We start from the raw sequence: 24,079 nt of genomic DNA, 5'->3' as shown, positions 1-24,079 counted from the left end.
AGCTCTATGACCCAGCAACTCCCATTGCACCCTCTGTCCTTTATTAACCTGTATTTATTCAGATATACCCTTTTAAAAGAAGCTGAGCATCAACAAACTGAAAGTGGAGTAGTACAAAAGACCCAAAGGAAGGTTAAAAAAAAGTAATGAAAATCTACGTAGTTTATGGGTGTCTAGGGAAATCACAGCTCTAGCTCTCTATAAGTTAAAAATATAACAATTTCATTTTAAATAGCTTTTGTGCAATTCCAGACAGCTTCAGGTGGTACGAAAAAAGCAAATTTTGCATTTTTCTATGATTCGGCCTCACAAATTATGCCTCCTGATGCAGAATGGATGGGATATTTATATAGAACATACATGTGCAAAGGGTAATTCTGAGGTCTTTAATAAGTAGCTAACCTTTCCAGAAGAATTAGCAAGCTAAGTTTGCACTGGATCCTTACAGAAATTGCTACAGATAAACCTAAAGGAGCATATATGTAACACTTTGATGTGCAGGCTGATTTTATACGTTGATGAAATCTACACCATGATGAATTTAAGGTCTCTACATAAATTTCTGATGCGTTTCAATCCAATCAGCTCCTCTCACAGATGAGAAATGTCTGAAGTACTGTCCCGGGATGGTATTTTACTGCAGAATCTCAGCACACAACTTTATCTTTCCCCTTTACGAAGCAGCATGTTAAAGCTGTCGGGATTCTGCTATATGTTTTAGCAATAGCCAACTACCTTCCAACCTTGTTAGCCTATATACTGATTACTAGGCAAATATATGTATAAAGATATGTATATACACAGACACACATATAGTAGGCTAGTATACTAATTTATAGTACAGATTAGGGATTGTTAACTGTACCCATGTTCAGCCACCACAAACTTTGACAGTATGTCGTGGCCATCAACCTTGTGGTCATAGGCATTGTGTAGGTATTAACCCAGACCCCTTTTCTGCTTCTTACTTGTCCAGTCAATATCATATAAACCCACCTTCCCAAAATCTCTGTTATTGTTTGCACTGTCCCATTCAGCATGGATCTCAAGAAGTAAATGAACAACATAGAAGGTATGGAAAGAACGTGAAGAGATTAATGTAACAGAAACAGTTAATGAACCATATCATCATTTTGAGCTTGAAAAGGTCCTCAAAACCCCCACTAAACAAAACCAATCTCCTCCATTCCCTCAGATGCTCTGCAGTGCCTTGTGGTTGTTTGAGCAATAAAGAGATCCAGGGCTGGGAGAAGCAATAGTGACTAACAATTAATTTTAAGGCAGTGGTCAGAATTGTCACTGAATAGATTCACTTATATTTTAGTTTATTTAGCTTGGCATTGCAGAGTTCCTACTCTACTTTATTTTCATTGTGGTTTACTTAAAAAACTTGAAACCAGTGTCAGGAAGTTATCCTCCCTGTAAGAGTCAGCTTATTATTCTTGAGATACTTATTTCTTAAATAAATAGTTCTTGGATTAATAAAAAAAAATGTTTTATTCACAGCAGATTTTAAATGGAAATTCCATAGCTATAGAATATCCAAAGCCCCACAAGCCACAGAGACTTTAACTAAACTGATTACAATTGGAAAAAGGAAAAAAAAAAAGTAGATAAAACCTTTGACCTAAACCAAAGCTCTGCAGGAGCAAATCACGTGCAGGAGACAAGTGTACCTAAGAAGGTGTCACAAGTTCACAATCATTCCCTCAATAATATTACCTGGTATAATATAGCAAGTTATGGTATTCTTTTCATGGAGATTGGAACTGACAGGCTTGACCTGAAGGACCCAACATTTTTCTGTGCCCTGTGAAACATAATGTATATGCTCAGGAGATGTTCCCGTCATGCATGCACATTCTTTTCCCAGTCCTAAAGCAGTTAATAACTTTTGCAAAGCCATTTGTTCTTTTTTTTTTTCTTTTTTTTTTTTAAGCACCACACTCAAAAGCACCAGTGAACACTGTACAGTGTTTCATAAGCATAAGAAATGGAGAAACAGGAATAAGATTTTGACCAGCTGACAGCTAACGCAGGGAGAAAGAGGTGGTGACAGCTCCAGCTGTTCATATCTTAAGTGCCACTTATTTCTTAAATGATTGTCAATTCACAATGAAAAAATGTGGAAGTGAAGTCATTCTACAGCTATACCATTAACTAAAATTATGACTTTGGTATTTTACATTACTGGATTTATCCTAATTGAGAAAGTAAAGAATTAATTACGCTGTTTCAGCTTTTGGTTAATGCTTTTATTTTCCATCCTCCCTTTAGTTTTCCTGTCCTGTAAATTAAAAATTGAAGACAGTGAATAACATAATAGTAACTAAATAACCTTTTCTGTAGAAAGAAATATTTTAAATAAGGAAAAGTACAATCTTAATTCCTTAAGTTTCTTCAGTATGTGACTAAAATTCTGAAGGCCCTGGATTTTCAAGCTTCTCTCTTTGGGCTTGAAAGGAGTGTCCAAAAACTAACTGAAGTGCCTCTCTTCAGCACACTATTAAGAAGACCCATCAATGGACATTTTTCTTAATTTAGATGTTCTGTTGCAATCTCTTTCCCACAGTTTCTAGCCCATGCATCCCTTTCACTGGACTGCCTTACAAGTTAGCTTGGAAGTTAACCCACATCTCTACCTGGTTCTAAGGTGTAGTGACTTTCCCTTAATTGGATCCAAATATTTAATGTGTTGAGACTGTAATTCCAGAAAATACAGTCTGTCACCAAATCTTTAGTCTTAAAGACAGACAGAAGACTTCATGTTTATAGACTCTGCAAATGAAGAAGCTAACTAGTCTTGAATGACACTGTTTTCTACATCCTTTGCCTTTTGAAACTACAGTCTGGACCCCTGCCCAAGTGGTCAAAAATTTTGCTGCTCTAAATTGCTCATGTTGTGTATTTTTCAGTGAACTATACCTAAATAAGTTATATCAGGAAAGTGTTACCTTTTATTTCACATTCATTCTTAATTTTATGCTGAGAATCTGATGAGATATAGATCTGTATTCAGAATTTCTACAATATGACCTTTCATGAATTTGATTTACTAAAGCCTCAGATGCGATAGTTCCCATTTGCACGCTTTGTTTTATATGGATGACATTTTCCCTCAAACATTAACCTGCCATTTTATTGTCTCCCAGATACCTTCAATATGTTTCATAGACAGAACAATTTTGACTTGTCACAAAATCAAAATTGGCCCACAAAAATTTAGCCTTGGTAAAGAAAAGGCATTTTGGGGTTTTTGCCCTTGTAAGAGCAGAATTTTACATTAAGCCTCCTGTCATTTTTTTTGTAGAACACATAGATTGCTTTTCTCCTAGGCTATGTATTGTACATGAGTTTGAAGTGCCTTTCATGTGGTACTGCATGTCATCTGTAGCCATTAAGGTATTATTTATAGAACTATATCTAAAAAAACCCCCATGAAAATTCTTTTACGTTATTCCATTGACTAAAAACCATGAACCAGTGAAGAAGCTGAGCTCTATGAAATCACTGACCTGTTTTCCTTTGTAGTTGTCCAATATGGCTTTTGCCATATACTTTGGATGTTTATCTGATCTACATGACCCACACCAAGAATTAAGGGTTTACTAAGACAAAACACACAAAAATATTGCAGGGAGGGCGAATTGTTCACATTCCTTCTTATAGCATAAAGTTTTTACTTGTCTAGGAGAATCCCTGCAAAACCAAAGGTTATATCAGAAACAGTAATTCCCTTCGTATCATCACTAACAAGAATGCTGAGCCATTGCAGAACAAAAATGATGGCTAGCAGGTCATCCAACAGTTCTTAGTGCAGTTCTTATGTCTCAGAAGACAAAGTGCTGCAAACTTGTACCCAGCCACTGTCTGCCGTTAGTGGACAGGACGTATAAGATCAACAGGCAACTCTCAGACATTAGTACTAAGGCATTTATCAGTGGGAATAAGCCAGTTTTCTAGCACCATGAACTTCTGATTTCTAGCCTTTTGATTCTATTCATATATCTAAGATAGGTGCAAGCCTCTTTTTCAGTATTTGATTCCTTCAGTGAATCAGTAGTATCTGCTGTGGGTTGTGCTGCTTCATCATTCCACAAAATGTAGGCAAAAATATACAATTATTTTTCTCCAGAAATAAAAATAATCTGAATGTTACTAAAACACATATTAGTAGCACCTATTAAGAAACACAAGTTATTATTTTGGTTTAATAGTCATCTTCTTTAAAATAAAGGTGCACAATGTTACAAAAACATGTAAAAAATTACTTGAAATTCATGAGAGAACACCTTTCGCAGTATAACTAAAAAATTTTTGTGAAAAATATAGTGAGAATTTTTATTAAGCTATTATTAGTGCACCACCAACCTTGAAAACTAAAATACTGAACATCCTAAGTTAGGACATCTTGACTCCTCTGCTCTGAAAACCAGTACAAAACATGCACTTCCCTGCACACTGACATACTTAGCTGAATGACGCCCTACAGCTCAGCATTCTTTCTGTTAACTCTGTTGTCAAACATTTATAAAAAGTTATTATAAAAAGGCCAGAGGAAAAAAAAAGTCCCAAACTATGTCTTATCCATATTGCATACTATCACATATCTGGAAAATAATTATGATTAATAGACATAATTCTTATTCTGATAATATTGGAGTTACAGAGAAAGCAACAGGTTAATAAGAAGATATACTATTCTTATAATAGAAGAAAATTAATTTCCTAAAAAGTAAGACAAATCATAACTATGTATAGTCTAAAGAATCCAGATCTTGCAATCCAGACCCTTATTTTCCATGAAAAAAAGTGAAGCATAGATAAGAAAAAGTAGTTTTAAAGTTCTCCTAAAGTATCTCCAGATTACTACTTCGGAGAGATGGGACAAAACCCAATTTCATTTGGAGGCAGAGGAAGGGATCTTCCCCAGCATATTCTGGGCTCAGATTGCTGTATTGCCCAGATGAACTGCAAGTTCTCCTGAGCCTTTCCTGATGAGCCTGAAGTTCTCACTGCTGATTCACTGACAACACACTTCTCAGAGAAGTTATTTTGTCACATTTATTATAAACATTCATAATAGCAGTGAACTGTGTCATCTCAGAAAGCTCTATAGTGCAAAGTTTTACTTCTTAAGGACTCTGAGGCAGTTGATATTCTGCCTAATAATGAAATACATGAAGAAATATTTGTATGCATTGAAAATATAGGGCTTCACTACAATAATTTATTATTTTTTAAAGATCAGTTTTAATGTCCTAGAAGTACAATATATTAAAATAAGAAAAGGCAGTCTTACTTATCCACTTGGATAGAGAAAAAATTTTGGCACAGGAAGCCCCTTCCTCTCCCTGACCCTACTATTCATCAAACACAAAAAAACCTCTAAGAACAAAAAAGGGATATGATGGAGACAGGCAGTTGAAATCATTGCCTAAACAACAGCAGAGGATGCTATGCTTTTTTTGTTGTATTTAAAAAGTTTGTCCTTTCATGTGGGTGACAATCCCCTTTCCTGCTGGACTTATATCTTGGTGCCCTCATGTCTTCATCATCAGTTTCAAAAGCAAGTGCTACGTTTTCATCCATGTGAAACACCTAGCTGTTGTACAAAGACGGTTGCTTTTCAAATCCACAGAGAAACAGATTCCGAGCTCGAGATCATGAAGGTAGGAAACAAAAGGACTATAAAAAAAATAAATAACAAATGAGATAAACCTCTCTACTTTCCTGCCCAAAATAATACAATACCAATGCTGGTAACCACTTTACAGAAAAATATTTACACTACACTATTCTCCCTAAACATTCATCATGCCACCAACCACAATGATGTGTCAGGTCTATCAGCACTACTGCTTGCCACCACCTGCCAACAGAGAACTAAATTTTAAATATATATTTGCTTAGCATAGATGCTGGTACTGTACATGAATTTGCATTCAGCTCCACAGAAATGTCAGCCTAGGGAAGAGGGTGGACACTTAGAAGTGTCAGAGTATCTATCAAAACAAGGCAGTGTGATGGCAGCTATCTAAACAAAACAAAAACAAAAAACCCCCAACCAAAGCCAATGCAACATTCACAGTAAAAATGAGAGGATTAAATAAGAAGACAGTGTGTTCAGATCAGTTGGCTTAAACAGAGAGACACTGAAAAGAGTAAGAAGGAAATAACTTAGAAAATTGAAAGAATTCTGGTTCATTCTCAAGAAGTGAATGTCAGGTGTTTTATACCTGGAAAAAGAAATATACATTTAAGGTTGGGAAAGGCCATATATACATAAAGATGAAAACGGAACACTGCAAAACATGTAAAAAATGACTGATACTGACATTTGCAGTTATATCAGCATTCCTTTGGACATTATGGTTCAAAAATGTGGCTTTGTTTTTTCTGATTTATTTTGGGGGGGGTGGGGGGGGTGGAGTTAGGTTTGGGGTTTTGTTTGGGTTTTTTTTCCTGGGGGTGGTGGTTTGTTGTTTTGTTGGTTTGTTTTTTTTTTTTTAAATGTATGCTTTATAGAACTTTTTCCTGACAAAGACAGATCTAGTTCACAACAATGAGTTGTAACATCACCCAGGAAAGGTTCAGGCAGGGCTGAGCAGCAGCACTGTATGATTTAGAGCATTTCATCCAGCTAATAAAGCGTTTCCTGTGAGTAGCAGCAAACTTCTCAGGGAAATACCAACCTAACATCAACCTCGGCGAAGTTCGGCACTGTAAGCACTCCTGACCTCAAACTGAATGTGGCCTGGGGACAAGCCACCTCAATGTCATCCCTTTGCAGACAGAGGGCTGCAGCCAACGCTCAGCTGCTCCTCAGCACCCACTCCCCCACTCCAGCGCACGGGGCCATCTGACAGCAGAGCATCTGGCTGCGTTTCTGGACTCTTCAGTTTAAATAAATCCCTCTTGTCAATACCAATCACTGTAAAGGTACCCTTTCATGTCTTTGGGAACATGAAAGGCACATGGGGACTGTGAGGAGAAATCTTTGCCATCAGGGCTGTTTTCAAACCAGAAAGTGTACGATTTTTCCCACTTCCCTCTTTGCTTTTTGAACCAGTGCCTTTGATCAGGGTGACCAGTTGCTGCAGGCACACTTGCTGTTTTGTGGGTCTTTTTTATTTCCCAGATGGCATAGTACTGCTCATGTAGCTTTGCAAAATTACAGTACACATTTGTTTGCTCCCCCAAAGCCCCAGAAACAGACTTGTAAAAAACAAAGTTCAGATTTTCTGAGGATGAATTTTCACTACTCGAACACCTTTCACTCTTCACACACACTATCCATGAGCCCGTCCCTGTGACAGCCCCTGATCCCTCAGCCTTCCCCCCTCTTTCCCACCTCTTATGGTCCCCAGGACCAGCAGCAATACCACCGTTGCCCTCTGTGATCATGAAATAGTTTCAGATTGTCCGCTAGTGTTTAGTGTTGAAACACGACAGAAAAGGTGCCACTTGTTCACAAGGTTATGCAAGTAATGTAAAGACATTTGGAAGATTTCATATTCTGGAGAGGAGTGGGAAGACTGTTAGAATTGCTTGATCAGCAACTCTTTAATTTCCCTACAATAGCTGATACAGCTGAATTAGGGAAATTATCCTTATTCAAAGATCATTCTAGCAACTTACAAAGTGATTACACCACTGCTTGCTCATTTATTATTTCTGTATTCCCATTTATTTTTACTGAAATCTTAAAAAAAAATTACTGCCAAAAATATAGCTGGTTTATTTCTCATAATAATCTAGATTGATTTTACCACCATAATACTTAAACACATTTTATTTCCTAAGGCACTAAACATAGTTTACAGTTAGCTGCAATAAGAGTGCCTGGCATCAAAAATGTTGGGCAGTTAGCTGAGGCAAAAGGATTGTGGCTTTTTTGTATAATTACTTATCTTATATTTGGCCCCCTTACCACTCTAATTCAGCTTATATATGTGTAGGAAATGCAATGATAACCAAAAGGATATAATTTTAATCGATTTAATTTTATGCATTTATATCTAGAATTCAGTAAAGATGTAATGATACTGATCTACTTCCATAGAGATTTGGATTTAGAATAGGGCAGTTCATTAAATCTCCCCTGGAGAAGTCATATCAGCCAATTGAGTTATTTGGATTTTATACAGTCTGCCACAGTGATACCAGAGCTTTACAACTGCTTAGAAATGTGGTTTTGGCAAAGATGAATACACACACACACACTATTACAACCTAAACTGCAATAGGCAGAGACCTTTATTAAGGTAAAAGTGATCTAGAGAGACAATAGCTGGGCAACTCGCCATAAAGTCTCACCACCATCTCAAAGTCATTCTGGGTCAGGATTGTGCTAACAAATAGTGCAACATATCATATTTGCATATCTGATGGCATATGTAGGGTCTAAGTAGCTAAATGCTGAACTGGGATTCAGGGAGAGAGGTTCTGCTTATTATGTTTTGGAGCAATATTCTCCATTTTTACACTTCGCATTCACAACAGGTACAAAAGAGAATGAGATTACTTGTTGTGACTTCTGAAACCAAAATCCAAAGAGTTATTCTCAAAATTTATTCCAAATTCTGAACATGAATGCTGCTTGGTTTACAAGAATAGGCATGTTAGTTTTGTTGAAGGACTCCCCACTAGATACAGAAAACTAATAAGAGACACTTCCATGCTATTTCCTAATAATTACACGATAGCTGGGTTCCTTATAGTCAGACAAATTGTTCACATGAATTTTAAAATTTATAGATTTTGGGCTTCATTTCTACAGTAACAAAGATGTCAATGTAATAACTATTACATTGAGGTTATCTACATAGAGCTTTTAACATGACCTATGCTCTGAAACACCTTCTAGAGGTGCCGTAGTTCCTTAAAAGGAATGTAATCAGCAGAATAGTACTATTTTTTTTGCTTTGAAAAAGAATTTTCAGAATTTTTATTAAGTTCCTAAGTAATTACCATACATTAAAGATGTATAAGTGTCCAGGGGACACTGTCACCTGGATTTAATAAGCTTTTTTCTCCTCTGCTATTAATTTTTTTTCTAATGAACTATGAAGTATCCAACAAAGATTTTATTACATTTGCAATACAACACAGAAGGTCAGGCATTTAAACATAATCTTTTATAACGAATTATTTAAAACTTTTTTTGAAGTCTACATAACATAAGGGTAATATTAATTAGGAAGTTTAACCCATATTATATTAAAATCAATGACAATCAGATTTAACTTTGCAGAAAAGCTGGAAGAAAGTAGGCCATCAGAAAAGAAGAAAAAAAATATATTTTTGTCTTACCCATAACTGCTTAGAAAAACAAACAAAATTTCTTTTCACAGAGATACTTATAAAGCATTTTTAAAGGCATTCAAAAGCCAGGCTGCTATTCCTCCTTCAATGATATTGATAGGGCAGTATTAATACTAAGTTTGTTATGCCAGTGTACAATCAGATTTATCTTAGGGATCAAAGATATTCTTGCAGTTTTAGCTGAAGTAGTATCTATCTGTCATGCATGGTCTTCAAGATTTTGGCATTCTACTGATAGACATTAACAACCCTTTTGTCACTCCTGCAATCTTCTGTTCTTATAACAACAACAAAAAAATCAGCTATTTTAAATACTTTTGTTTAGTTTTAGCAATTCTTATGTTTTTCATGAAACTTTTAAACAAACCGTATCTGTAGAATAAAAATTGGAGAAATCCTAACTAGTCTGTAATCACAAAAATACCAAATGATTTTTAAGATTCTTTTACAAACACCAGAGGTAGATATTGTTCTTTAAATGACCTACTAAAGTTTGTAAAGCTAAATCATTTATAAACTAATACAGCTAAATCCAACTTATATTCATCTTTGAAGTTTGCTTCCTTTTTTCAAGATCTGAAGGAAGACTTCACCTGAAGCCTTGTTCTATTTTCTACCTGAAAGCCTTTGTTCTCTTTTCCAAATAAAATTGTTTATAAGGAAAGATTACCCAAACAAAAGAAATACCTCTGCCCAGAGATCTTATCTTGAAATGGAAAGATTTTAGGCTCTGAAAGACTTTTCTGTTAATGTAACAGCCATGAAATTATGACCTATGGAATCCAGCATAAGAACATAGGAATAGCCTTCCTGGACTGGACCAAGGCTTTGTGTCATTCTGCCTCTAACAGACAGACATCGATGGACATATAGGAAAGAAAAAGAACATACCAAACATGTATGACCAACCCTTCCTTGGATTGAAGGGATTTGACTATTTAATACCCTCCAGTGGATCTTTTTTTAAAGAACTTGTTCAGTAGCTGCCGTCGTGCATATTATTTGACCAAATTTAATATCTGACCTGACCCCCTCAATGCCCCCACCCCAAAAAGCAGCAGACAGGCAGCTGTCATTACAACAGATATAAGAGCTGTATGTATTACTTATAGTCTGTCAGAATAAAGAGCAGTGGAGAAGACAAGTGAGGACTTTGGCAGAAGTACTAACTTCATTCCTGCATTTTATGTCGACCAGAGGCCAGGGCTTAAAAACAACTCTTCATACAGTGTCTGGCCTTTAACTTCTGTATGCTGAAGAGACAATGAATTTCACTTGTAAAAGCTTTAGCTATAGAAAGACGTAAGGAGTAAAGTCATAGGAAATACATTATAGAGTATTAATGGCTAGTCCACATTTCAAAATCTAAGGAATGTAAAGGTCACCCTAAATACATACTCATTTTTCTATCCCTATAATTTCTTCTCATTCTCTCCTTATTGCAAAGCAATTTTTTCATGGCTATTTGTTTCAGTTAAATGGCAGTTTTTCCAAATGCCAATAATGAGTTAATTTGCTTATGAATTTTGGCAAAACTGGCTGTTGTACAAGACATTTCCATGAGTGGTAATCAATTGAGGAATAGATATAAATAAAAACTAGCTCAATGGGGAGAGCAGTTTTGTGCTCATTCTATGGGTGTAGCAACTATTTGCCTAATGAGAGTGATTTCTAGACTATAGGTATTTACATCTCAGGGGAGGAAAAATGAAAAGTGTAAAATAAAAAAGTCAACAGAAGACCAACAGCAAGAGCCCCTGAATACTGCAATTTGATGTGGATTGCTTTGTAATTACAAGTTTGGTAATTGCATTTTTTTTTCCACAGAAAATAGCAATATTTTCTTAGTTATCACAGATTATAGACACTGATTATAACGTCAGCTTATGTAAATTCCTATGAACTATATATATTAAGAGATAGAATAATGAATATTCCAGGTGTTCACAGAATACCTGCAACTGTGCTAACAGTCTTTGATAACAAAATTTTAAGTACTGCTGTTAATACTACTAGTAAATAGTAGGCATTCATTATATAAAACACCATGTTCCAGAAGACATTTTACTGAAGAGTTATTTAATCTGTACAAAAAATAAACTGTGGGATATCCTTTTCAATTACCATACTAGTAATATTTCTTATTGCTTTTCAAAAGACAACAACATTTTCCCCATTTTTGGGTTGTCAGATAACCAGCATAAGTTGTTACTACTCCGTTTAAGTGAAAGGTGAATTAGTAAAGGGAAATGACACATCCACGGACTACAGTTGTGAGCTTTGCCTTACTCCCACTCATTCCATTCAGTCCCTTTGTGACTGATATTGCCAGTAGACCTTCAAACAGATACATTTGCAAAACCAAAACAGGTATAGATTCAAATCTTTACCAAGTGCATAGTTTGAATATCAGGTTTAAAATGTGGAAATAAATTTTGTATCTTATAGCCATTTTCTTAAATCTAAATAAGATCATAATTTTATATCACTGTGATATCTCAGCACTCTCCTAGAGACAATTCACCAAAAAATTCTCCAAGATCAGACCTGCAAAATTAACCAGATCAACTGAGAACTGGAGAGAGCACTAGAAGGGAAATTTCCTGGACATAAAAGAAAAGAAAAAAGCTTCTCTGGAAGAAAGGGCCAAGTGTAGTAAAAGAAACTTTTTCCTTCTGTGCTTTGCTGAGGTTTTAAAAAATTTTCATACTTGTGGACATTTGGTTCAGTTGATTTGTGAAAAGGCAGTTTTTTGAATACTAATAATGATGCTAGAAAGCTGTGCATTACTGGAGGAGAGAGGAGAAAAGTAGGCAAAGTTTAAGATCACAGTAGCTAGAGCAGAGCAATTAGTGGAACTCCAGTGCATGTTTTGGCTGTTATCCATTACCTGCTTTAAACTTCTGCTTCCTTGCTTATGAGGATTTCAATGATGATGGTTGTCTGTACAGTAAAAAACTACATGTGGTAATCTTTACAGTTTCTAAAATTGGGAATGCACTTTCTCACACAGAAGAGAAAAAAAACAACCTAGAGCAAGCAACAGAAACTATTATCTTGCCAGCCAAGAACATTCCATTCATTTCTCCTGTAGCTTTTTTCCTAGGGATTATCTCTCAGAAAGCTCTCTTGGCACAATGACACAACAGTAATTCTTTGTATCAGTTTTACCATACCCAGAGCCTTCTGACAAACTGCAAGTGTGCTCTTCAGATGGAGTTTCACATCATCTGAACCCTGTCCCCAACATTTACTGATTGCTGCCAGGGGTCAGTTACAGAAAGCAATAACACCAGTCAGGGGAAAGCAAACTTACCAGATCTGCCTCTCATGCCCTGCTGTTTGGAGGCCACCACCACACCAACCAGCTGGAAACTTCCTACACAGAAGGAAAAAAAAGAGTGAAGAATAAATAATTTCTCCTTTACATTTCTAAAGATGCTCTGTTTGTTCAGATTTTGGCACTTATATTCTCTGTGTTTCCTTTGTCCTTTTGGGGTTTTTGATTTAAAATAAAAATTACTCTGAATAAATGTCATGTTTTAACACTAGCCAGCAACTAAGCACCATACAGCCACTTGCTCACTCCCCCCCCCTCAGTGGGATGGGGGAGAGAATCGGAAGGGTAAAAGTGAGGAAAATCATGGGTTGAGATAAGGACAGTTTAATAGGTAAAGCAAAAGCCATACACACAAGCAAAGCAAACCAAGGAATTCATTCACCGCTTCCCATGGGCAGGCAGGTGTTCAGCCATCCCCAGGAAAGCAGGGCTCCAGCACGCCTCATGGTGACTTGGGAAGACAAATGCCATCACTCCGAATGTCCCCCCTTCCTCCTTCTTCCCCCAGCTTTATATACTGAGCGTGATGTCGTACGGTCTGGGATATCCCTTGGGTCAGTCAGGGTCAGCTGTCCTGGCTGTGTCCCCTCCCTACTTCTTGTGCTCCCCCCAGCTACTCGCTGGTGGGGTGCGGGGAGAACCAGAACAGCCCTTGACTCTGTGCAAACACTGCTCAGCAGTAACCAAAACATCCCTGTGTTATCAACACCGTTTTCAGCACAAATCCAAAACGTAGCCCCATACTAGCTACTGTGAAGAAAATTAACTCTATCTCAGCCCAAACCAATACAATTTAAAAAGTCAGTTTGTTAGTTGGGTACAGAAAATGAATGTTCATACATGTTTCCTTAAAAATCTGTACATGTTGCTGTAAGTAATTCTTAACTTACTTGAAAGAAGTCCAGCTAGCATCTAGACAGAAAAGAAAGTGCATTCTCCATTACCACACATACCTTATAATTCATCAGAACAACCTATCTGGATATTTTTCACTATTATTTCCATATGATTATGCTGGTGGATGCTGCAAAAGTGTTCAAAAATGTGATGTATTCCTGAACTGCATTCACAGAAAATTACAGTACATTATTATAACAGATCATAATTGATAAATTCAATCAAAGAACTATTTGTTTTCAGTGTGAATGCTGAAGAAATTGTCTGGAAAAAAGTCAGGGAATTTTGACTGCCTGAAGGGTACCTTATATTCTTTTCTTTCTCTTTTTTTGGTTCTGAGAGTATTTATCTTATGCCCCCCCCAATATTGATATAATATTGACCAGTGTTCTACTGAGTAGTAGTTAAATCATAGTTCATTCACAGTGTTTACTATATTTTTATCCAAGTTTAAATGCATTTTTTTCCCTGAATTCAGACATCTCACCTTTTGCAGTCACTATGCCACCTTACAACTACCTTATAATGGTATAACTACCAGGGATAATAGTTGCATATCAAAGTCAATGTGTGTGTGTGGCATTTCATAGATCATCTAAACAACTTTGCATAGACAGTGAATGGAGAAAAAAAAATCACTCAGAAGACTTTAAATGTTGAATTATTCTGGTTTTGATTGTTTAAATACAACTTTCAGTGATACCTTAAGTATCTAGTATTGTAATTCAGTATTCTGAATGGTGAATGGTGGTAAAGTTTCATTCTTATTTATTCAGAACATGTACAAAAATATTCAGCTTAATCAGATTTTAGGGGTGTAGGAGGGTTTTACTCTCACCTAAGAAACATATGCTTTTTTTTTTTCTGCAGTGAACCAGGTTATGTTTTGTACTCTGCAGAAAGAGGAAAACTTTCAGCCTAGTGAAGAGTATTTGACTACTACTTCCTAAGTGTCTTCAAAAGAAATATTTCTTGTGATATAAAAGTTGAAGCACCAACCAGACTGAGCTGTCTGTAATTTTCTTTATCATTTTTGGTTACTCACTAATTGCTGCAGAGCTCAGGCTCCCTGAGAGCTATGAGCTTCTCAGAACGAGTCATTGGCCTGAACATGCAATAATTACAGAACGGAACTCTGTGCTTGAAATAGGTGTTTTAAGCATTCCTACTGATTCAGTCCCTTCACTGCAAAAACTATTTTGTTGCCTCAAAACATATGCTTTGCCAGGAAAAGCTGAAACCTTTCAAAGAGTTATTTCCTTTACTCGTTAGCTAACGCACTTCCATATTAACACTGTGAATGATAATAGTCCATTTTAATGTAAAATGGAATATGTAACATAAGCCACTACTGAAGGTAATTTAACCTGTTACAGTTTATTTGAAGAGGAAGCAGAAACACTCACATATAACTCCTGTCTAGAAAAGTAACACATTAGTTGAGCAGTTACAGTTATACACTTGTTATATAAGCTGTCCTGCCTTGTGCCTGATTTGCAAGAAAAGCTGCTATCTAATTCAGAATTGTATAGTTCCTGTAACAACATCTTTAACAAGAGAATGCCCACAACAACCCAAGGACAAACTTGTAGAACACTGAACCTGTGAGGGGAAAAAAAATCCGGATTCCTCTGCAATCTGTGTTCATAATCCAAAACAACTTGCACGCTCTTATTGAACACGAACTCTTAATGACACCTCCTCTACAGGAAGGTAAATAAACAAAGTCATCTCAAAGAGGTCTTGATCCCCCTGGTATTATCTTTTATAGGTAGAATGGTACTGCTCAGCAAATATGTCCTGTAAGACATGCTGTCTCTATAAAATCTGTATAATCCTTTCTAGGCTGAATTGCCCCTGGCAAAGAAGTGTTGGAAAATGACCTCAAGCAACCGTGCCGCTGGGATCTGTCATCATTTGACTACGACCTAATAAAATTTCAGTCTAAGGCAAATTTTCATTAATTTTATGGCTCCTAGAAGACTAGTATAATACATATAACTTTTAAGATTATACCTATGCTTGCTGAGCTAAATCTTTAATTGTAGCCCAAATCAGCCAAGCACTTAAACAGATGTTTTATTTTTGAGCACTTAATTCTACTGACTTTGATGGGTCTATGTAAGTGCTTAACATCAGATGTCTGCTTCATTGTTTTGCAGGATTTACACCAGGAGTGCTTAGTGCTTTGAAGATCCATGCTTTCCTGGGGGGGGGGGGGGGGGGGTTTGTTTGAGGTTTTGTTTGTTTGTTTGGGTTTGGTGTTTTTTTTAATAATGAAAATAAACTAAAGTGAAAATATCATAAATGTAAGACTAAACTAAAAATAATAACAGCTTTCTTACCTTTCTAAAATTATAATTGATGTTGTGTAGTTGCTAGGTACTTTCTCCTTGTACTTTCCAGTTGATGCAACCTAGACCTTTACTTGTAAAGTAATCAGCTTTTAATTAAGCCAATGAGTTTTTCATATTACCCTAATGCCTGTAATAATTGTTATGATTCTATTACTTTCTTTGTTAAACACATTTGTAGTTTTAAATGACAGGAAGTCAAGCTAGCAATTTGTAAAGATGTGTGAATAAGGAAATTGCTCTATTCATACGTTCATAATGAACAGCGAGATAACATAATAACACTTTGTATTCTCTCACCCTCCAACAAGAGGAAAGAAAAGCAAAGGAGGTGGCCTGGATAATTTCCTGCAACCCTCCCTTTGTTCTTAAGCCTTTTTATCAGTATTTATTGAGGAATGCAAAGGAAGAAAAATCATGCAAACCAAGCTTTGAACATACCGCTTTAGTGACACAGCTTCCAAGAACAAGAAAAAGCTCATTCATTAGAACAAAATGCTGGAAAAAAGCCAACGCACAACTGCACACATTACTGTGGTCGTTCTGTACCACATCATACCACTACTACTCCATTTAATGTACTATTGCTAAAGTATGTGCAAACCTAAGTTGTTCCAGCTTTAAATTACACCTTATTCGATCTCTTCAGCTATGTCAACAATGTAAATAAAAACTATTTAAGACACTTTACTGTTCAAGAAACTCACTGCCTTGTTAAACAGCGGGGAAGCAAAGAGCACAGGTGCTACTGAGAGTTGCTACTTCCTTTTGATTTTAAAGACTTCATAGGCACACCTGACAGAGGACATGAGGCAGGGAATGAGCCTTATAGTGACACTGGCACTGTTGCCTTTCCCAGGTTTCAGAGCAAGTTGCATGCCCATAATCACAGAAAGGGTTCAGCTACTCCACCACCCTTGCATCATCCCTCCCCACCTAATGAGCTAAACCTGCCCTTTCTGCCCTATTTTTAACAGATCTTTGAAACACCACTAAACATAAATATTTAGAGGAGGGGGGAATCACTTTTTAGTAGACAGTTTGTCAAATAAACGACGCTTACTTAGTTTTTTTAAAAGATTTTATAACTGCACATTGCTATTCAATCAAGTTCCTTGATTTTTTCCCCACTGTTTATAGATAAACCATAATGCTCAAACATTGCTACTAATTATGTATACAATTCTGAACAGCAGATACATGAGCATATATTCATGCCAATTTGCTCACTTTAAGCATTCATCTTCCAAGTTCTGTCAAAATTTCTATTTGAACCTGAAGATATTTTCAAAGATAATCCTACATTAAATGGATAAAAGTCAGGACATAAACAAAACACAAAAGAGCAACACATCAGAAGTGAGACTCCTTACTGCACCTAGATTTTCTGGAACTGAATATGTCTCAGCTATCTACTCTTTATAATTTTATGTCACCCAGCTTTCCTACCTGCTACCTCCCCTTACACCAAGTTATTTATTCTAACTGTTTAAGTTTGCTTTTGCAAAACAGGTAATTTGTTAGAGGGGTTTGGAAATTTGACCCTATATGACATTAAGAATTTCTTAGGCCCAGCATAGCTTTTCTTGCTGGTATTTCTTTCCAATTATAGCATCTGACTTTTGGAATTGTCAACTATCTTCAATTACCATTCAAAATGAAAATTTGTATTTTATGTTTGGGGTTATTCTATATTTATATGCCTTGTAAGAACTTTATTACAGTAGATTAAATACTAAAAAGGAAATTGTCAATTCACAATTTTATGGAATTGAAAATGTCTGCCAAACGGTAACAGTAAGCTTTTTGTCAGTTTACCAGCTAAGGGAGGCAGCATAAACTTTCTATTACATCACAAATTTTGAAATTTTTTACTTTGTTTTCTTTGGCATCTTTTAACTCACTTTAAAATACATTTATAGAGCACAAACCAAACTCACTCCCCCACCTTCAAAATGTAAAATGTATTTATACTGAAAATATTTATCATGTCATTTCAGTAGCATGATTCTTCATAAGATATGAATGGACCTGACACATCTCAATGAGACATATCACAAAACAAGACATTGCCCAGAGCCAGTTTGAAATTTCAGAGAATCTTGGGTGTAAAATTGGTTTAAATACAAAATATTTTTTGTGGTAAATCACTATCAAAATCTTGATGATTAAGATTTGTTTTCTCTTTAGAAAATTATACAGAGAACAAGCTGACAAAACTATGATAGTATAAATATATTCCAATTGGAATATCTTGGGATTTTTGTACGTTTGAGAACTTGTTAAATTTGGCAGTACTTTTGCATAACTTAATTGTTTATGTTGCCAGGAGATTCAAGCAGTTTTGTTTTCATTTGTTTGCTAATCTTTGTATTATATTTAATTTTTAGCTTGGTATCCTTAAATTAACTCTTAAATTAAATCTTTTCTTTGGGTTGTTTTTGGGTTTTTTTGTTGTTGTTGATTTTTTTTGGGGGGGGGATGTTTGAAACCTTAAAACATGGTACTTTGATTGTAACCTTCCTTTTGCTTGTAAACCTGTTTTACATCCCTTCCTGAATCTGTAAGTCAAACGAGCCTTTAACCTGTCTGTACCAATACCAGGCTATTAAACAGCAAAACATTTCCAGTACATTTCAAGCAAAATTTTCAATGTTTCATGTGTGGACTTCAAAGGCCATTTCAAAATTTTAAAGAAATTATTTGGATTTATTTGAAATAAGGATGTTAATATATGGAGCTAATGTTAATAAATGGAGGTAAGATACACTTTTCAGAAAAGTGTTTATCTAAATGCTTTTATTTGAAGGGACAAAGTTGGCATATTCATTGCAAAACTTCTGTGATGTATGTAGCTCTTCTATAGCGTAACATGTGTTGTGTGCAGGAGCACTGAATTAAATCTGCTTGATAAGTTTTCACCAACAGAGAGTATACACAAGCACTCAGGGGGGAAGGGAGAGTCTAGAAAGGTTGGTGGCATTATGAGTCATGATTTTAGTATGAAATGATGTATTTCACACTAACAGGTCCAAAATTGAGATTAAATTACAAGTCAATTGCCTGAGTCTCCTAATGAAAGGAAAATATGTGTTTGCTCTGCTTTTAAAGCATAATTTCCACATTCATATGTACATCTATATCCAATAGTTGTATGAAATTCCAGTTTATACATAGAATATTTGTCTTTGTTTCTCACCGTCCTAACTGGCAATAAATTAATTTTCCCCAAGTTGAGTCTGTTTTGCCTGTGACAGTGATTGGCAAGTGATCTGTCTGTCTGTATTTCTACCCATGAGCTTTTTTCCCCATCTTATTTTCTCCTCCTGTCCTATTGAGGAGGGGTAATGAGCAAGAAGCCTGGTGGGTGTCTGGCAGCCAGCCAAGGTTAACACACCACAAGTAGACATCAGCTTTATTTAACCTGCAGTTCAGTCGATGTCCCCAAAATACAAAGCCAAAGGAAAAAAAAAATCTTATATAGAAGAAAACAAGAGGTTATCCTGATGGATTTGGTTCATTAGCATTTTCTCTCACCTGAGAACTAAGATTTGTATACAAACATTCTGTTAGAAATATAAAAGTTCAGTTTGTTTTCAGTGATGCATCTTCTCAAATAAAATCTGTGACAATTTTAACCAGTACTATCATATTTATGCAGCTGGAATACTAAATGAGCAATGTAAACATACAAAATATTTAAATGTTTTTAAAAGATATGCAAGATTCAAAGGAATGGCTAATTAATGTTTCTTACAAGCTACTACAGCTTTGTACGCACAGCTTTGAACAGAGAACACTCTTCTCTGCAACTCTACAGTATTTGCACCCATGTTGTGTTTTGGCCTCAGTAGTACTTTGTGCTCTGAAATGATAAAACTTGTCTTCATATGTTATCAGTTCTTCAGTTTTTAATAAATACTTTCCTTGGTATAAAGCAGGAGTTGGTACAAAGGTCACTTATGCTTTAAAATTAAGGAAAAGGAGTTCTGTGGTTCTACTAATGCCTTGTGCACAGATTGATTTCCTTTTATTTGGCTTGAATCTGATGCTGATTTCATTTAATGTCCCTAGTTCTTCTCACCTTTTTCTAGACACCCATAACTTTATAAAATTCAGTTTTATACCCACACTCATCTCCTTGTTGTAGGATGAAAACTACTCGTTGCACCTCAAACAACCAATCCAAGAAGTTCAAGCAGGATTTAACCATTAATTTAGCTAGCAGCATGAAGAACAGAAAGTATGGTTTGGTTTGGCTTTGTTTTCCTCTCTCCTCCATAACTTCCCTATATTTCTTTCTCTGTTCTACTGTAAGAAGTTTAAGGAAATTTACTGCTGATATTGGGATAGCTAACCTTTTATATTTACTTAGAATAAAATAAACAATCTTTTCTTATTTGCAAATATTTTAGCTTCTCTTAACTTATACCCAAGCAAACAATTTTTCTGCTTTGCATGGTAAATATACAGTGATGTATTTGACCTTCACAAAAATAACCAAAAATAGCAATAAAAGATACACTATATGTGGTAAAGTCCCAGAGATATTAAACCTCAATATGGTTATTAAAACTATTGTGGTTTTTATTGCTCAGAAATATTAGCCTCTTCTTACTCTCACCAATATATTTAGGGGGTGCACATTCTCTGGCAGACTATTAGCACTGCTTTGGCAAGTGCTGCGTGTTTTCTGTGGTTATGTCCTGAAACATCCCTTGAGTGTTCATAGTATGATGTAGCCACAGGCATAAACTGTACTGATACATTTTATTTACTTCCCTTAGAGGTCTTTTCTAAGACAACCATGTCCCAACAGACACTTGAAGACAGCATAATCATTCAAAATAGTGGTGATTTACTTTGATTAAACATTTCATCCTGAATTCAATTCCAGAATCCAAAAAGTCACCACTATGAGCCTCATTGACAAGTAAAACAGCTGGTTGGGACGTTCTCTATCAGTCTTAATGCCAGAACAATGTCCTGGGTTTAGTGGTGATTGTAAGTGCCACTATGACACTATTAACCAGCTTAATTCACTGAATTCATAGCTGAGCAGTTTTAGCATCCACTCCTTAAAATTACTTCTAATGAATGGTCTTTTACAGATCTATTGGACCAAGATGGTGATTTTCCTGAAGTGTCTGGGAAAGAGAAACGGTAGTGCTACTGAGGTACATTTTATCACTGGATAGTCCTCATAAGTGTGAGTTTTTCAAGATTAAGAAATAGCAAATCACTTACAGGTATGCTTAAATTAAACATTTGAGTAACTTCACTGACCAACATTAAGATTACTTTTATGCTTGCTGTTACATCCTTCACACGCTTTGCCAAATTTGGGCCATTGCCTTCACAAACTTGTAGATTTTGTTTATCTAAGTATTGATATATTTGTTGTCCTTACTGAAATATCTGAATATCTTCACATAATGTAATATTTCCCCATAACTACCTTATCAACTAAGACAGATGGATCTTAAGAATACTTATACTGTGCATTATCCACAATCCAGATTGACTGGACCTAATATCTTCTCACAGTACTGTGCAAAACCTTGCAGAAATACTGAGCTGGCTTCTGCATTAGAGCTGCCTTCTTTTTAAACGAGAGCTGTCCCAAAAGGCAGCCTTGGAAAGGCTGACACTGCATTGGATCCGACCAGCCCACATTCCCCAGTGACGATACAGCAACAGGCTGAGCTGCAGGCTAAATCCCATACACAGCATCTTCCAAGTTGGATACAGTAATGAGATTGTGGTCACAAAATTGTGGTCAAAACCACAAATGTAAACAGCTTAGACATGTTTGAAGCTATATACGGAAATACACTCTAAATTTATAGCACATTTATCTAATGTCTATCATTTTAAAACACAAGCTGGCACTTGGCTTTAGTTAAGGTAGCAGTGTTATTAAATGCCGCCCACGCAGCAAGAATAGGAAAGTTTCCCAGCAGTGGCAATCCTTGGGATCCGTGGCTGGCACCTGAAAAGGGAAGGGCTCAGCTGAGAACTCAGGGTGTACAAAGTCACTGTATGTGACAGTAGGAGAAAGGTAAAACCTCTTCTGCCTGCCTGGGTTGCCTCTACAGACACAAAAAATCTGAGGTTTTATCTCTTTGTCATTATTGCTTTGTTGTAAAATAAATGAAAATGTTTACATCACATAAGGTGCAATCATTTCTGATAACTGATCTGAATGCAGAACAGACATATCAAGGCTGAAGAGAGTTTATAAAAGTCTTATTTTGAGTGAAATGTTGCTGTCCACTAATAGATATTCAAGACTAACTACTGCAGGAAATAAGATCTGAGATTTTTGTCATTATAGACAGACAACGAAAGTAAAATGTTCAGACCGAGTTTAGTATTCTCTGTGCTCCCTTACAGGGGAGCAGAGAATAGAATTAAAAGGGATTAAGACCAACCCAGCAGCAAGCTAAGAAATATCTGCCTATTTATTACTTTTATGATGGAAGCCCTCTTACCTGCTCTGGACATAATTAAATTTCTGATATCCCAGAGTTACCGATATAAATATGTTTTCCTATTGTTGAGTTCATCGACTGGTGATCCACACTGAACTCTATAGGTCTATGCTGCATCTCATTCATCTTCATGTTTCAATTCAGTAATTTCCCATTGAGCAATTGTTGAGTACATATCTAAACCTATAAGCAATCTTCTTGTTATTTCATCCCTTTTCTATCAGGACATCTTTCAATTTTTTAACTTATAGCTTTACAAAAGTCAGAGTTAGATTTCCATGCTAATAAACAAGGTTTTTTCTATCAATCCCATGACATTCCTTTGTAGCAACTGTACATGCAAAAACTGATCACAACTATTTACCCTAATATACTTGCCAATTGTGGTATTTTCTGCTTCAAACTAAATAGTGAAGGGATTTGGACTCATCTGTATCTATTCAGTCAGCCTTTTAATTGCTGTGGAACATTCTTCATTGAATGGGAAGTTTGTAATAGCTATATAGAATAGTATTTTTCCCAAGAGTAGCATACATTCAAGTTCCCAGTTGTCTTTTTTTCCAATACTTTTCCCTATCTAAGAACTTTGAGCAAACAATAAAATCCCAGTAAAAGCAGCAATTCCACAAATCCGTATCTCCAGAATACCAGTAGACTATAAGCAGTAGTCCATAAGCAGGCCCACTATAAATGCTGAAACTCAGAAATTCATTTGTCCAGTCCTGTAATACAGCTGATAAGCAAACAGTTTCACAGTTTAACAAAGATTTGTTAGTCTAGAACTAGAATTCAGGTTCTAAAGCTTCTGTAGACACAACTTCAACAGTGCAGAATTTACCACATTTCTGAAACTCTGTAAGCATTTTATAGACAAATGAAATATGGCCTTGTACATTTTCAAGTTTCATATTTTTTCTTCTTGCTACTATTCTACTACTCTAGCTACAATCAAAGCAGCATTATTTCAGTTTGTCTTATTGCTAGTTTAGCTAGTTTATATCTCAGCTTCCTACTATCTAAATTTACATCCAGTGTCCTACTTCAGCAAGTTACTTAAATAACAAAAGTTAAATGTACTATATATCTGCATATATGTTTAAATGCATCTGTATTGTCAGGAGCAAATACCCACAAGAAACTTCATCACCAAGTTTAGTCATCATTGTACATACTCTGCTCATATTATGTTTCTTGCATTACAGGAATCCAACACCACTAAAGAAGTATTTCTATCTCTTGATGGATTTCTAGTATCCCGAGAGGCCTTTCCATTTCAACCCATCATTTCTAGAACACACATTCTTGCATTCCAAACACAAACATGGCATTGGCTTCACTGGAATAGATCTTAGTAACATTATATGGGTCACAAATAAAAGTCCTGAGACCACAATTAAAGGAGGAAGGGATAATTAACATGGAAAACCATGCAGAAGGTGACATTTGAGTACGGAACTTTTTCTTTCGCTATAGGAAAAAACCCCCACAATATTTTTGAAATTTCTGCATCAGACTTCACAGCTTGAAAAGCGCCTCCAACCTTGAATACGATTTCCAACATCCTGTAGATTTTAGCAATCACATTTTATTTTATTTTGTATTTGTATAGCTTAGGTATAGGAACACTATCCAATTACTAGAGTATGAGAATGCTCAATGGAATGGGC

Source organism: Buteo buteo, chromosome 22 (assembly GCF_964188355.1).
Source record: "Buteo buteo chromosome 22, bButBut1.hap1.1, whole genome shotgun sequence".
In the NCBI taxonomy this organism is placed as follows: domain Eukaryota; kingdom Metazoa; phylum Chordata; class Aves; order Accipitriformes; family Accipitridae; genus Buteo; species Buteo buteo.
This window is presented reverse-complemented; position numbering follows the sequence as displayed.